The sequence below is a fragment of the Urocitellus parryii genome, chromosome 5 (genome assembly GCF_045843805.1).
Source record: "Urocitellus parryii isolate mUroPar1 chromosome 5, mUroPar1.hap1, whole genome shotgun sequence".
Classification (NCBI taxonomy): Eukaryota; Metazoa; Chordata; class Mammalia; order Rodentia; family Sciuridae; genus Urocitellus; species Urocitellus parryii.
Genome location: NC_135535.1, coordinates 167,081,113 through 167,096,108, shown reverse-complemented (window position 1 = coordinate 167,096,108; position 14,996 = coordinate 167,081,113). Strand labels below are relative to the sequence as shown.

General features: G+C 40.6%; 1 pseudogene; it reads right to left on the bottom strand.

Moving 5' to 3' along the window:
• Positions 1-4,003: 4,003 nt before the first annotated feature.
• Positions 4,004-5,554, bottom strand: LOC144255082 (neurofilament light polypeptide pseudogene; annotated as a pseudogene).
• Positions 5,555-14,996: the final 9,442 nt, after the last annotated feature.

The window sequence follows — 14,996 nt, the reverse complement described above, 5'->3', positions numbered from 1 at the left end:
CTTCAGGTCCTGCCCCTCTAGTAGTATTTTATATAAATGATACCTCCTCCAGCACTATTCCTATGCAGTGATATCATAGTTGGGAGTGCACTGGCTCATCTGTGGTTCAGTGAGAGTTGGGGGCAGTGTTTGCATTATGGACAAAAAATAAAGGTTCTCTCATTCTGTTATTGCCCTGCCAGGAATCTAGCCTTTCCAGAATATATGAATATTGGGACTTGGAATGTGGTTTAGTGGTTGAGCACTTGCCTAGCCCATGCAGGCCCTTGGTTCAATCCCCAGCACAGGGGAAAGAGAAAGAAAGAAAGGAAGGAAGGAAGGAAGGAAGGAAGGAAGGAAGGAAGGAAGGAAGGAAGGAAGAAAGGAAGAAAGGAAGAAAGGAAGGAAGAAAGAAAGAAGAGAGGAAGAAAGAAAGGGAGAAAGAGTAGAAGAAAAAAAGAAAAGAAACATGGTATATACAGCCACCATCCCCCTCTAATGCCTGCACTTCCTCAAGTGAGCTGACCTCCAGTAGAAGGGAGCAGGAAGGTCTCAAAAGGAGTCCTCCACCAAAGCCCACTACTCCCAAATCCACAAGTAGTAAACACCCTAGTCATTGGCTACAAAAATCGCTTGTAAGGAGCGCCCTCTAGTGTAGAGGTGAAGAAAACTCAGAGTTCCAGGCCCAGTGTTGTGGTGCTCTGATATCTAGTTAGTCCCCTAAGTTTCAGATTCATTAACTCCTCTTCCAAGGTCTGGAGTGAGAAACTGCTCTGATTTAAAAACAGATTTGTGATTCCAGAGGGCAGGTATCCTGCTTTGTGGGAAGCAAATGAAGACTCTCTGGTTGTCTTTTTAGAAGACACAAATAAGATCTGTGTGCTCCATGGCAAACATGCAGTAGTTATGCCAAATGGCCTCCAAATAGCACTCTGACACATTGAGAACTTATGTAAGAACCTACTATGGGGTTGTGTGTATATGTAGCTGTGTGAATGCCACCCATGCACGAGGCCCTGGGTTTGATCCACAGCATCTCAAAAACAACAAACCAAACCACTCTTGGTAGGTCTGATGTTAAACATCCCCTTTGTCCCCGTGGTGTCAAAAGATGCCTCAGTGGATGATTATAAGTAGAAAACTAGGGAAGAGGAATCAGGTATTGGCAGCTTTTCCATTTTCATTTGTGTGTGAGTTTTTTATATAAATGTTAAGTATGCAAAGCAGGAATGCAGATCAAAATGTTTCAGTGAATAACTTTTGGCGATTCAACTGTATAATGATTATATAGGTCTGCTTTTTTTTTTCTTTTTTCTTTTCTCTTTTGAGCATGGCAGCATTTAGATTTTTTGAAAACTAAGTTTACTTCTTACTGACAGCCACTAAATGTCGTTTGTAGAATTTCGATCATACAGTGGATTTCACTCACTATGCCTTTCTGAGTTGTCCCACATGCTGGTTGCAGATTTTTAATACTGTCCATCTACTGGGCTGCTTTTATGAATTTGCTATTGAAATATAGGAGGCAAGACACTGTGCCACATGCTGGTAATCTCACTAATCTCTGGTAATCCAGAGGTTGGGGCAAGGAATTGCAAGTTCAGGGGCAGACAAATCTGCAACTTAGTGAGACCTTGTCTCAAAATAAAAACTTAAAAAGGACTGGAGATATAGCTCAGTGATGAAATGCCTCTAAATAAATAAATACATGAAACTGTTAAAATGGTATATACACAAGTATGTTCTTGAAGCATGTTTTATATTGGGGAAAAAAGAAACAGTCCCTTTGTCCATAAATAGGGCACTGTCTTGATAAATAATGGTATACCCATCCACAGGATACTTTGCAGCTCCTACATGGAATAAAGTACATTTAAGTGTACTCACTTTCATTAACTTTTCCCTACAGTCGACCTAACATTAGTAGAAGGCCACTACCAGGGATTGAACCCAGGTTCTTTCACATGCTGGGCCAGCACACGACCACTGAGTGATCTCCCAGGATTTGATGCTAGGACTGAGGTAGACATGAATTTAAAAGCAAAATATTTATTATTTGATACCATCTTTATATTTTTTTCTCCATACATACTAAGAATACAGGGAATATGTAGAGAGGAAATAGGAAGTGTCCACCATGCTGTGGGAACTGAACTGGAATTATTGGGTAGAGGAAATTAGTGACAGGGAGGAGTTTGATGTTTTGCATTTTATACTTTATTACTATGTGCTCTAATATAACAAGAAATCAAAGTGTGTGTGTGTGTTTCTAATCTTAAATTCATAATAGTAGGCAACCAATCCCTAAATTTGAGCTGTAAGAATTTTTGTGGATTTAAGTATTCTTTGATAATTTCCCACTGAGCTAAACTACTGTGGAATGTCCAACCAAGTATGAGAAATTCAATGCATTCTTTAAATAAACCCTTCCTTCTAGCCCAGCTCATCTGGGCATCATAATCCCCATGTAAGCTTTTTAAAAATAGATCCTAGGGACTGGGGTTGTTGCTCAATGGTGGAGTGCTTACCTAGCATGTGAGGTATGCTGAGTTCAATACTCAGCATCACATAAAAATAAATAAATTAGTGTGTTGTGTACAATTTATACACACACACACACACACACACACATATATATATATATATATATATATATATATATATTTTTTTTTTAATTAAATATTAGTCTTGATGACTCAGAATCAGAATGTCTGTGCCTGAGGCTGTTGTCTTACTGTTCAGGAGGAGATGGGTTGTGAAGATTATTGATTAGGTAATTATGTGGGACAATTGCACTGAGCCAGGAACAGAAAAGGCAGAGAGGCAGACCTGGCCTGCAGGTGCCCCTCCAAATAAACCTGATGGGGACTCTAGATGGATAAAGTCATTCTCCCAGGCTTGGCCATGAAAGTGTTCCATGTGAAGCAAGCAAGGTACTCCAAGTACTCAGAGCTCTCAGATGTGTTAGGGCTGTACCTTTATTTGTATTTTCACTAAAACTATTATTTTTTGCACTTGTCTCAGTTTCTGTGTTCTAAACTGGAGGAAGGTGGGGGATGATTAGAAGATCACCAAAAAACTCACCCAGCTTTTGGAATGAAGAAACCCTCCCAGTTTTTTTTTTTTTTTTTTTTTAGCATAAACACAATAGGATGTAGTGTGTTATTATCTAAGAACCAGGCTGTACAGAGGCAGACAAGTTAGATTCTAGTCCTGACCCCTCTTTGTGCCAGTTGTGTGACTTACCTGCAAGTTATCTGCAAGGTTCTTGACCTCTTTGCACCTAGATTTCTTGATCTGCATAATGGACAATGACTTGCTTTAAATGACATTTAAGGAAAGATCAGAAGTGGCAAAGAGTAGAAGTCAATCAATCAAACCTCAGCAGCTATTGATTAGTACCACAACAATTACTAGAGCATGAAGTCCTTAAAGGTTAGACATAATGTGTGAATATGTGATTTCCCTTTCCTCTTTCCCTACAGTCTACCTAACACTAGTAGAGGGCCACTACCAGAGATTGAGCCCAGGTTCTTTCACATGCTGGGCCAGCACACCACCACTGAGCTGTGCCTTCAGTCCCCCCCCCAAAAAAAAAAAAAACAGATATAGATATAGATATAAATATAGATAGATATAGATAGTCTACAGATCTGCAATTCTGTCTGCTACAGGTTATAGTGGTTCCTATCCCTCCTGGAGTGCAAGAGTTCAATTCTTTTTGCATGTGCAAGCTGCTTTTCCTAATCTAAGTCCGTTCTTAGGACTGGTTGTAAATTCTACTTGTTCCCTCATTAACAACGAGCTAAATAAAATCTTTGGAACATGCTCATTTTCTATCTGCATGACAGCCATGAATTTATTGTCTTTTGAAAGGTGTCTTTTAATATTGCTGCTACTTCTTTACCAAAGCAGTGGATTTCTGTGGAGGGCAGACACCTTGACTGAATCTCCCTCTCAGGGTCAGATGGAGTTGGACAGCATTACCGTTAATATCTTGTCCTTGGGTAGACAGAAAAGCTCCCTAGGAGTCTAGCTTCAGGTCCTGTGCCAACAACCTGCAGTGACAAAGAGGAAAGCACTTCTCTCAGAGAAATGGGCTCATAAGGAACCTCTGGACCCCTGGGGCAGCCTCATAGGGCTACAGGTCTTCCCCAAATCCCCTCCTGTGCAGGAACACCCTTCCTTCCTGGGGTGGCGCCCTGGCTGGAACCTAGAGATTAGGTCTTTGGGGTCTCTGAGATCTGCCAGGTGCTGCGGGGCCTCTGGAGGGGAAGAGTGTTTTGGAGCCAGAAAGCCCCAAGCTTCCCAGGAATTTTGGCTCAGTCTTGGAGCATTTCCTCCTGGGCTGGCCTGGCGCTATCCTGGGGAGGGCTTCTGCCAGCAAACAGGGCGCTGAGATTTGCCAGGCCAGCACCTTGGGGCTCCTGTTCTGCACACAGGCTGGGCTCCCCTGCTCAGCACCTAGGGAGCTTTGGCGGGTGGGTGGGACTGGGGGCGCGGGCAGGGTACCCAGGGAGACCGCGGAAGGCAAGATAGGAATGATAGATGGAGGCAAAGAAAGAGAGGGGGAGGGGGAGAGGAGGAGACAGGGAGAGGGGGAGAGGGGGAGAAGGGGAGAGGGGGAGAGGGAGGGGAAGAGAGAGAGGAAGAAGAGAGAGAGAGAGAGAGAGAGAGAGAGAGAGAGAGAGAGAGAGAGATGAGATAGAGAGATATAGACAGAGAAAGAGAGAGAGAGAGAGAGAGAGAGAGAGAGAGAGAGAGAGAGAGAGAGACTGAGACTGAAGGGGAGAGACAGCGGTGAGAAAACAGAGGCAGCAAAGGGCGGAGAAATGAAAATAAGAACAAGTTCTAAAGGAGAGGAGGAGCCTAAAAAGAGAGAAGGAAAGGCTGAGACAGAATGAGGCTTTGGAGATTTAGAAAAGCGATTTCGTCCATCAGGCTGTGGATATACTTTTGGAGCTCAGCTGGGGCCAGCGCCACCTCCTCTGTGCCTTCCCGCCACTGCATCAGGCGACCCTTTGCGTCCTCGCGGCTCAGCACCTCCTCTTCCTAGCATGCTTGCAGGTTGCATAGAGTCTCCTCCAGCACTTTGCACTCTCCCTGGAGCGCCTGCTTCTCATGGGTAGCGTCCCTCCGCCAGGCGCACGTGGCTAATCTCCTGCTCCTACAGCGCCCAGAAGCGGGACTGCTCCGAATGCTTCTGGCACAGCACCAGCAGCTCGGCTTTCAGCAGCTTGTTCTGCTGCTCCAGCTTGTGCACGCGCTCGATGAAGCTGGCAAAGCGGTCCTTTAGGTCCTGGAGCTGCACCTTCTCCTGAGTGCTGATGGACTTGAGGTCGTTGCTAATGGCGGCTACCTGGCTGAGGTCTAGCTTCTCCAGGCTGTGCATCAAGGAGCCGGAACTGGACAGTAGCTGCGGGTCACGGAGACCAGGAGGACACCCGGGCCCAGTAGTTGGAGTAAGTGGAGCGTGCGGAGCTGTAGCCGCTGCGCATGCTGGAGATGTGCACCCAGGGAGTCTCCACATAGTGCCACTTGTAGGAGGTCTAGGCTCATAGCTAAAGGAACTCATGCTGGCCGCCAGGGCGCCCCCCCTTCCCCCGCCCATGGCGGACATGGGGGCCTGGAGAGGAGGAAGGACAGGGGAGAAAGGGAAAGGGAAGGATGGATGGCTGTGTGCCTATTATTATTATTATTATTATTATTATTAATTTGTTTTTACTTAAGAGATTGCCATAGTTTGGACTTGAGAGTCCCCCAAAGGCCAAGGTGTTCAAGAATTGTTCCCTTGGGTGGTGCTCTTGGGAAATGATGAATGTTCAGAGGTGGGGCCTAGGGGAAAGTTGTTGGGTCATTGGGGGGTGTGCTCTCAGAGGCAAGTGATTTTTGGTTTTATTTTATTCATTTATTTATATGCGGTACTGAGAATCAACAAGTGCCTCTTGCACACATGCTAGTCAATACATGCTGTCACCATGAAGTGCAGCTTTTCTCCTGGCCCAAATAGGTTTGCCAGGGTTTCTTTTATGAGAGCAAAACATTCTTTGCATATCTTCATTGGACCTGGCTGGCCAGGCTATGTCTTTCAAGAATAGTAGACTTTAGAGTTTGGAATTTAAGTTTGTCTTGTGACTTTCATCAACCAATAAAATATAAGTAGATTGTAATGTGTGTAATAATGAGAAAGATTTATCTATTAGGCAATTTCTTTTCTTTTTAAATTTATGAATAACCATTTTATTGCATTTATGAATTTAATGTAATGTTTGGAGTTATTTATTACCATGGCACTATTTAGACAAAAATGACCAATCTACAAAACTTCTGTTGTATTTTAAAACTGTATCACACAATTGAGTCTTTGAAAATGTTTATTAAATTTCTAGATAAACATTTATTATAATTGCATTTGAGAATCCTTTTGTAAATATAAGTAGACACAATGAAATAAGGTGCTAGCATCCATCATTTGTCAATGGATACAGATCAGTTAGCAGGTCTATTACAAAAAGATGAAGTCAAAAGGAAGGTGCTCCCTTTCTCATATCCAGACCTCCTAGGATCCTCTCCCTGAGCATGCTTGCTTCTGGATCACATGGGCCCATTCTAAACAGTTACACTGCTTTTCAAACAAATTTCTCTCCCAGTCATTATCTTGTTCAGATTTTCTACTGATTTCTACAGCATCATTGATTTACAGGACCTTTGAAATGTTTCCAGTTCATGGAACTTTTATAACACAATAACACCATAACTTACAGAGAATTTGCTATTATTTTATTTTGCAACAGTGTTCTTATATTCCCTTATTTTCTCTAAGAAAATGTCATCCTAGTCTCAAGCAACCAATATTTTCAATAACCTATGAATAATGATAGAAGAGAGATATATGGAAACCTGATTCAGTGTATATTAGTGCAATCTCAATATAATAAAACTTTGTGAAGCTTTAATAATAATTCAAAAAAAATATCATATCAGAAATTCCCAAAACAAAATATTGGCTCATGTAACAAATGGCTACAAAGTACCTACTAATACTATGAGGTGCCACATGTTGGCGAACCAAATCCTTTCTCCTGCATCTTAGGGGATCACCTCTTGGAAGTTTGATTGGCATACTTAACAGATCTCAAGTAAAAACTTCTAATATCTCCATCAAAAATTGATCAGACAAATTATAGAGTCCTCCTTAACTCCTCTCACAGAATACCCAACATCTCTGCAGACTACCAATTAAACCTTTAAAATATTCAATCTTTCTAGTTCTGTTTAATTTCACAGCCAGCACCATGATAAAAATCCAGCAGGATTCCTATTCTGTATAATTACAGAGCATCTTAATTGGTGTCTACTCCAATACCTGCCTCACAATATTTGATTTTTTCATAAAAATGATTCACAGTCACACTGAAATAAATATGTGACAAGGGTCAACAATATCCTATGTGAAGGAATGACATGAAATATTTTCAAAGAAAAATGTGTATTTCCTGTGTCATGTAAAAAATATGTTCTTGCAAATTTTTGGATTTGACTTACATTGATTTCACATATATAGCAATGCATTTGCTTGGTAGCTCTTTTCTGATTCAAAAATCTCAGGATGGATTCTGTACAAATGATCAATTAAGAATCTCTAAATCATTTTTTTCCACATGTGTGCCATGGTTTTTCTTTTCATCTGTTTTGTTTTGTTCCTCCTACTTCCTTGTGACTATCTTCAAGTGAAGATGCTGAAAAAAAAATATCATAACAGATAGAAAAGAATTGAAGAATACTAGAAGCATCCAGAGAAAGAAAAGAACATTTGTTCCCCAAGATTTTTACAAGGTGGAGCTGTGCTTCCCAACTGATTCTTAATAATAAAACCAACAATGGATTAATGGCTGATCCTTAAACATATGAGAACATGAGATTATGATCTGAAGGGTCAGAAAGGATTTTAGTCTAACACAAATTCATAATATATAGAAAGAGACCACTAAAAAATGCTCAGCCATAACTGTAATCAAGGAAGTACAAATAAACCAGTTCACATTAACCTGATAACCAACACTTTAAATCGTTGGTGGAAGAATAGGATCAAATAAGATTAAATAAAATAGGGAATAAGCATTCGGATGGGAAAAGTATGGATGATTCTGACTATTTTTGGTTTTTGCTCATACTATGACATTCAAAGTACGCTTATCCTTTAACATAGCAATCAAATAAATGATACTTCAAGTTTTGGAACATGTTTATTACCCTTTAATAACCCCCCTCCAATGGGATGGCAGTGTTAAAACACTGGACATAGAATGTCAAGGGTTGTTGGGAAGTATGTTTGTTTGATGGTATTGAGGATTGTAACCAAGTCCTCAGGCATACTAGGCAAATCCTCTACCTCTGAGTCACACTCAAAATAGAAAAAACAAAAAGGCTAGGCATGTAGCTCAGTGGGAGAACACCACTGGGTTTAATCCCAGAATGACCTAAAAAATAAAGAAAAAATGAGAATACAAAGTGGGGGATAGGACTGTACAGAATTAGTGTATTTAGGAGATTGAAGCTAAGTTAGTATTAACATGAAAATAACATATTGTAACTTTAATTGTTTTTTTTCTGTAAGAAAAACAACTACAGATATGACACAAAAGGAAATGACAAGGCTGTCAAAACATGTCACTACAACAAAAGAGAAAAAACAAACAAGTTGATGCAGAATAACAAGTGGAGAAACAAAAATACACAAACACACACACACACACACACACACACACACACACACACAAAGGGAGAGAGAGAGAGAGAGAACACTGTAAGGTATATCAAAGAAAATAAATGGCAGGAGTAGCCCTATTCCCTCCTCCTCCTGCCTCTCTCTCCCCCAGTGGCTTGTTTTTTGTTGTTTTGTTTTGGTAGTTTTCAGTAGGGCAGGGAATAAACCCAGCAGCTGTCTTACTGGCTTTACCACAGAGCTTCATTCAGCCCTTTTTAATTTTTATTTTGAGACAGGGTCCTACAAAGTGGCCTCAAAATTGAAATCTTCCTGCCTAAGGCTAAAGGAATCACTGCAATGACAGGCACGAAACCCTGTGCCCTGCTACTAGTGCACTGTTAATTCTAAAAAATAATGGGGTTCTGCATGGCACACTTAACCAAGTATTAAAGACATGTTTCATTGATATTTCCGTCTTTTTTTTTTTTTTAGTCCTTTCCTCCTCTGTGGGTGACCTAATCCACTTGCAAGAAATCCATTCTCCCATAGAAAACAAAAATGGAACATTTATTTCTGATTCAAAAGAAACACTAGGCAGAAGTTAACAAATAGTGGAGGAAAACTAGATATTCATGTGCAAAGAATCAAGTTGGACTTTTTACCCGATAGGCAAAATTTATCTCAAAATGGAAAAATAAATGCATAAAACCTGCTGCAAGAAAACTTGGGGGAAGTTTTCATAATATTGAATTTGGCAACAATTTCATAGGTATGTCACCAAAAACAAAAACTTATTAGACTCCAATTAAATAAAGAACTGTGAATCAAAGGACATAATGAAGAAAATAAAAGGACTATCTGTGCATAGGATAACCCTTTTGAAAATCATATCTGATAAAATGTTGATATCAAGACATAAAGAACCACAACTGTAATTTAAAGTAGGCAAAGGATTAGAATAGACATTTATCCAAAGAAAATAAACAAATTTTCAATAAGCATTTAAAAATATGGTCAACATTACTGTTGGTGGGAAGGCAAAATGGAGTAGGTACTGTGGGAAAAAATATGATCATTCCTCAAAAAAAATAGATAAATAATAAAAATGAAATTAACATACCCAGCAATATCATTTGTACAAGATATGTATAGTAGTCAAAATCATAGAGACAAAAATTCAATGATAGTCCTCAGGGGCTGAGGAGGGGACATTGGGGAGTTGTGCTTTAATGCTTACAAAGTTTCAGTTTTACAAGATGAAAAGTGCTCTATGGACAGTTGCTGGTGGTGCTTACAAGGCAATGTAATGTAGGTGAAGCCACTGAAGCATACAATCTTAGCACCACTTTTAACAAATAAATAAAAAAGAAGCTGAGTTAAGAATTTCTCATAATATTGAATAAAATAAAACCTTTCCTCCATGTCCAAATGCAACTGTCACTAATTTGCTGTACATAAATCTAGTTCATGGTCTTGTTTTCACTGGTTGAATAGGTATGTGTGATTCCAAGATAGATCATTATTGTTTCATTCCTTATTTCATTTTCAGTTAACATACTGTAAAACTAATTTAGAAACTTGTTAGTTCACTGGAAAGTGTATTCTTGAACATAGGACTAGTCTATTATTTTTAACTGCACTATGCAGATAGCTAAGATCTTAAACATCTCTTAAAGCTACACGTGGTATGGTTTAGTCACTACCATGGTGACACAGCGACAATGGTGGGATGTTTATGAGGTGGGGCCTAGTGGACATCTTTAGTTCATTGGAGGCAGGCTCTCAAGGGGATTATGGGGCCCTAGCCTCTCCCTCTTTCAACCTATGTCTTCTGGTCATGTGGTTGATAGTTTTACTCTAATGTGCTGTCACTCCTATGTCCAAAAAAATGGGGCCAACTTACTAGGGACTAAAACCTCCAAAACCATGAATGAAGCCTGATGTGGTGGACAACACCCATCATCCCAGCAACTTGGCAGGCTGAGGCAAGAAAATCACAAACTCAAGGCCAGCCTGAGGAACTGAGTGAGACCTTGTCTCAAAAAAAAAAAAAAAAAGATGGCTGGGAAAGTAGCTCTATGTAGAGGAACCCTGGATTCAGTCCCCAGACCACACACACAAAGTCACAATAAGTCTCATCACAGGTATTAGATATAGTGGTGGAAAACTAACACACCTAACTTGATTACTTTAATGACCCTTCGTATCTAGGGGTTCTGTGTTCTGTAAGAAAGTATAAGTATTTTCCTGTAGAAAACATCTAGTAGCAGAATTACTAGACATCTGCAACTTCAATCAATATTCCAAGTAACCATTCAAAGTGATTGTGCAGATAATACATTTTCCCAGTTGGACAGTTGCTATTTCCCCCAGTTCTCTATCTCATTATAGGAAGGAAGATATTTGCAAAATTAAGATTTGTATGTTACATGCCTTGGGAATTCAACCCATTTTTTGTGCAGTTTAATAAGTACATTAATTCATAATTTCACTATCAAATATGACACATCACAAACAGCATCTGAGACTCTTTGCAATAGTTCCAAGAGGGTGGGCAAAGTGCAAGGACCACAAATGTAAGCTTTCTTTACAATTTCTGCTGTTGTTTAAACAATCATAAACAGTATACACTGTTTTATGAACAAATATTCCCAGAGGAAAATGGAAAGCACTACCAAAGAGAGCTCTAGCCTTGGCCTGCCTCTACACAAAACACACCAAGAGCAACTGGGAATTCAGCAGTTGCTCCACTTTTCCAGTGGCACTGTGTAAATGGTGCCCCCTAGTGGTTAGAGGGATGTAGCTTGCAGTGCTGTGTTGGCAGGAAATGTTCCAGGGACAGGAAATTCTCTGGAATTTTTCAAAGAGTTCTATACCTTAGGCTCAAAATTGTGAAAATGTTTTCAAAGAGGGACATTCCCAGATACCCTCACTTTGAACTTTTGTCTCAAAAATGAAGATCAACTATATCCAAATGCTTCCCTGAGCACCCCTCAGATATGATTGACCCGCATGCCCAGGTGACTGTCAGAACACTCTGGATTCCCAAACAGAAGCCCTCAAACCTGTGCAGAAGCCTCCTAGGGTTCTTGAGATTGCAGAAGCTGGAACTGTGGCTTCACTGAAAGCTCTGCCTTTAGTGGGGAGAACTCACGTAGCTCTGTGCCTTTTAGGTGGATGGAGGGAATCAATCAAACTAACAGAGAAAGAGTCTGCTAAGGATGTGGATTGGAAGTAGAATGACACTGCAATAGGCAGATGCCTGGCACAGGAAACCCCGGGCACACTCACTGTGAGCACAGTGAGACAGTAGGGCTTGGGAAGATATTTAAAGGCAAAAATAAAAAGAATTACAACATATATTTCAAAACAATAAGTCTTGGCAACATTGGTGAATAACAAGGTACATATGTGTCCAAAGTTAAGCAGATAGTTGCTGGGCAGACATCCTTGCAGAAGTCTGTTCTCTTTAAGGCTTCATTCTGGCAGAATTCTTGTCAAGCAATAATGGGTGAGATGGCCTTCTTCATAACCTCCTCGCTAGTTTCCTTTTTTTTTTTTTTTTGTTAGGGTTGGCACACAAGCAAATTCATGTGATACCAATGATGCTGATAAATTTCAGAGAGTCCAGGCTGTCCTGGCAGGCTATGCTATGTCCTGAAGGTGCCTTCCTGGGCCACAGAGGAGAGCAGCAGGCTGTGGACCCCTCCATACAAAGGGAGCTTAGAGTATCTTACCTTCAAGGAGGAGATAATTTGTGAGACAGGGCTGTGAAAAAAGTGTCTACCTAAAGCACACGTTGGTTTGAATTTTGAAACTGCAGTTATTTAGGGGTGGTCTTGCTGACTTTGTGCCTGTTGCTGTGGTAGTGGCTGCATAAGTCCACCTTTCTCCAGAGCACTAGAAGATGGAGTCAGGGATCTACCCCAGGTTACTAGTGCCCATCACAAGACAGGAAAATTTAGGATTCTCTCTCTCTCTCTCTCTCTCTCTCTCTCTCTCTCTCTCTCTCTCTCTGTGTGTGAGTGTGTGTATGTGTGTGTGTGTGCGCGCGGGCGCATATGTTTGCTGGGGAGCAGGGGTTTGTAAGAAGGATTTGGGGGTTTCCTTTGTTATATTTTTGTGTATGATTCTGCTTTTTGCTTTTTTTCTTGTTTTCTTCACAGAGCCTTCCTGAACTCAATAACTTTTCTGCAGATTCAAGAGAGTAATTTGACCTGAACTCCTGTGGATAGACAATGACCTATGCCTATAGCTCTAAAACTTAATGCCATGTTGTTCTCCAGTTATAATTCTGGCCCAGTCATAGACCTCTTCAGATCCCTTATCCCAAAGCTGCTGTGTTGGGGACCTGGGCTGCTCTGCAGCACCTTGCTGTCTAACTTGCTCAATGGGCACTGGCAGAGAACTGAATACTATTTGTGGAGGACATGTATATCTGAGAGCTTAGGACCTCTCCATTCCTTTTACAACATGGACCCTGCTGTTGTAGAAGGCAGGGCAAATGCTGCTCTTAAGTCACCATGCTTTTGGGACATTAGAAACAGTCTTGAAATGGCAGTTTCTTTGGGCAATTCTAGGGCTATTGAAGCTGTTGAAGATAATATCCTCAGTCATTCTGCTGCTGTCCTTTATACAGTAAACACTTCCAAGGACCTCCTGGTCCTGATGCTGCTGCATCTTTCTGTTTTTAGCCACCTGTTTCAAGGTTATCCGATTTTAAGCCACCAAGATTCCCAAGATGCCATCTCTCAACAGCACTACTGTCCTGCCCTCTTTCCCCCAGCAGGCTCCATTGGGAAAACCAGGCTGGTTGTCATCTTCTGGTGACAAACAATCTTTTTTTCTCCCTAGGTCATAGTCTGGCTCTTTTGTTTTGAAACCAAATCTAAGAAGAAAGAGAATTATTTGTAATAAAATATAAGGTAGTGGATGGGGCTGTAGCTCAGTGTCAGTGCAATTATCTGGTATGGGTAAGGCATTGGGTTCGATTCCATCACCACATATAAATTAAATAAATAATAACAAAGGTCTATCAACAACAAAAAATATTTTTAAAAACTATATATGGGAGCTGGGGCTGTGGCTCAAGCAGTAGCATGCTCACCTGGCATACATGCGGCCTGGGTTTAATCCTCAGCACCACATACAAACAAAGATGTTGTGTCCACTGAAAACTAAAAAAATAAATATTAAAAAATTCTCTCTCTCTCTCTCTCTCTCTCTCTCTCTCTGTCTGTCTCTATAAAGAAACCTATATATAGTAGTTTAGCTTAGTTTCAGAAATATCATTGACTTGCTTCCTGATCTTGAGTAGACCCAAAAAAGGCAATCCTTCCTGGGATATCCATATGACTGAATGGTGCATAATTCTAAACTCCCAACTGTCCACAGAGTCTGAAGCAGCACTTCTGTCCATGTGAACCCAGGCTTTTCAAATTCTCCCAGCAACTCTTCTGCAAATTCTGTATTTAGACTGAACAGATTCCCCAGCTGCCCTACGTACATTCCCACAACTTCTTTATTTTTCTCAATATGCCCCATCAAGGTACATTCATGACTCAATGTATTGTATAAATAGTCTTAACTTTTTTGTATTTAAAAGCAACAAATAGAACAAGCAAGGGTTTGTCATCACTGGACAGTACATTTTACAATTGGTCCTAATAAGTGCACTGAACACTGTAGTCTTCATATTTTTCTCCTACATAAATAGAGGACTATGTGGGCCAAGTCCCCAAAGCTTAGAGGTAGGTGTATGGAAATGATAAAATGCTTTTTAGACTAAATAGTCCAATTAGCTGAGGTTTAGAAGAGCACGGGCAAGAGTGTCAGGAAGCCTTTTGATATTTGATCACTCCTAAAACCCACCTCCAAGTTCAGAATGGCTTAAGTTAACAGGTAGAAGGATCTTTGATCCACACTTAAGATGATTAAAATTGTATCTATACATAACAAAACAGGTGCCTCTAAACACATGCTCTCATTTTCTCTCTCCAATAGAATGGCACACAGAAAGATGAGGTGCAAGTATCAATAATGTGTCAGTGGTAACAGACCCAGGTGGCAGGTAAGTTACAAAATGATGAAACCAAGAGGCAGGTGCTCCCTATCTTACATTCAGACCTACTAGGATCCTCTCCCCAACCAGGCTTACTTCCTTATCCCATGGGCCTTCTCTAAGCACATGCACCTCATTTCAATTCACATTTCTCTCCAGTCATTATCTTGTTCAGATTTTCTACTTATTCATATAACATCATTGCTTTGCAGGAACTTTGAGATATTCCTAGTTCATGAAAATTTATAA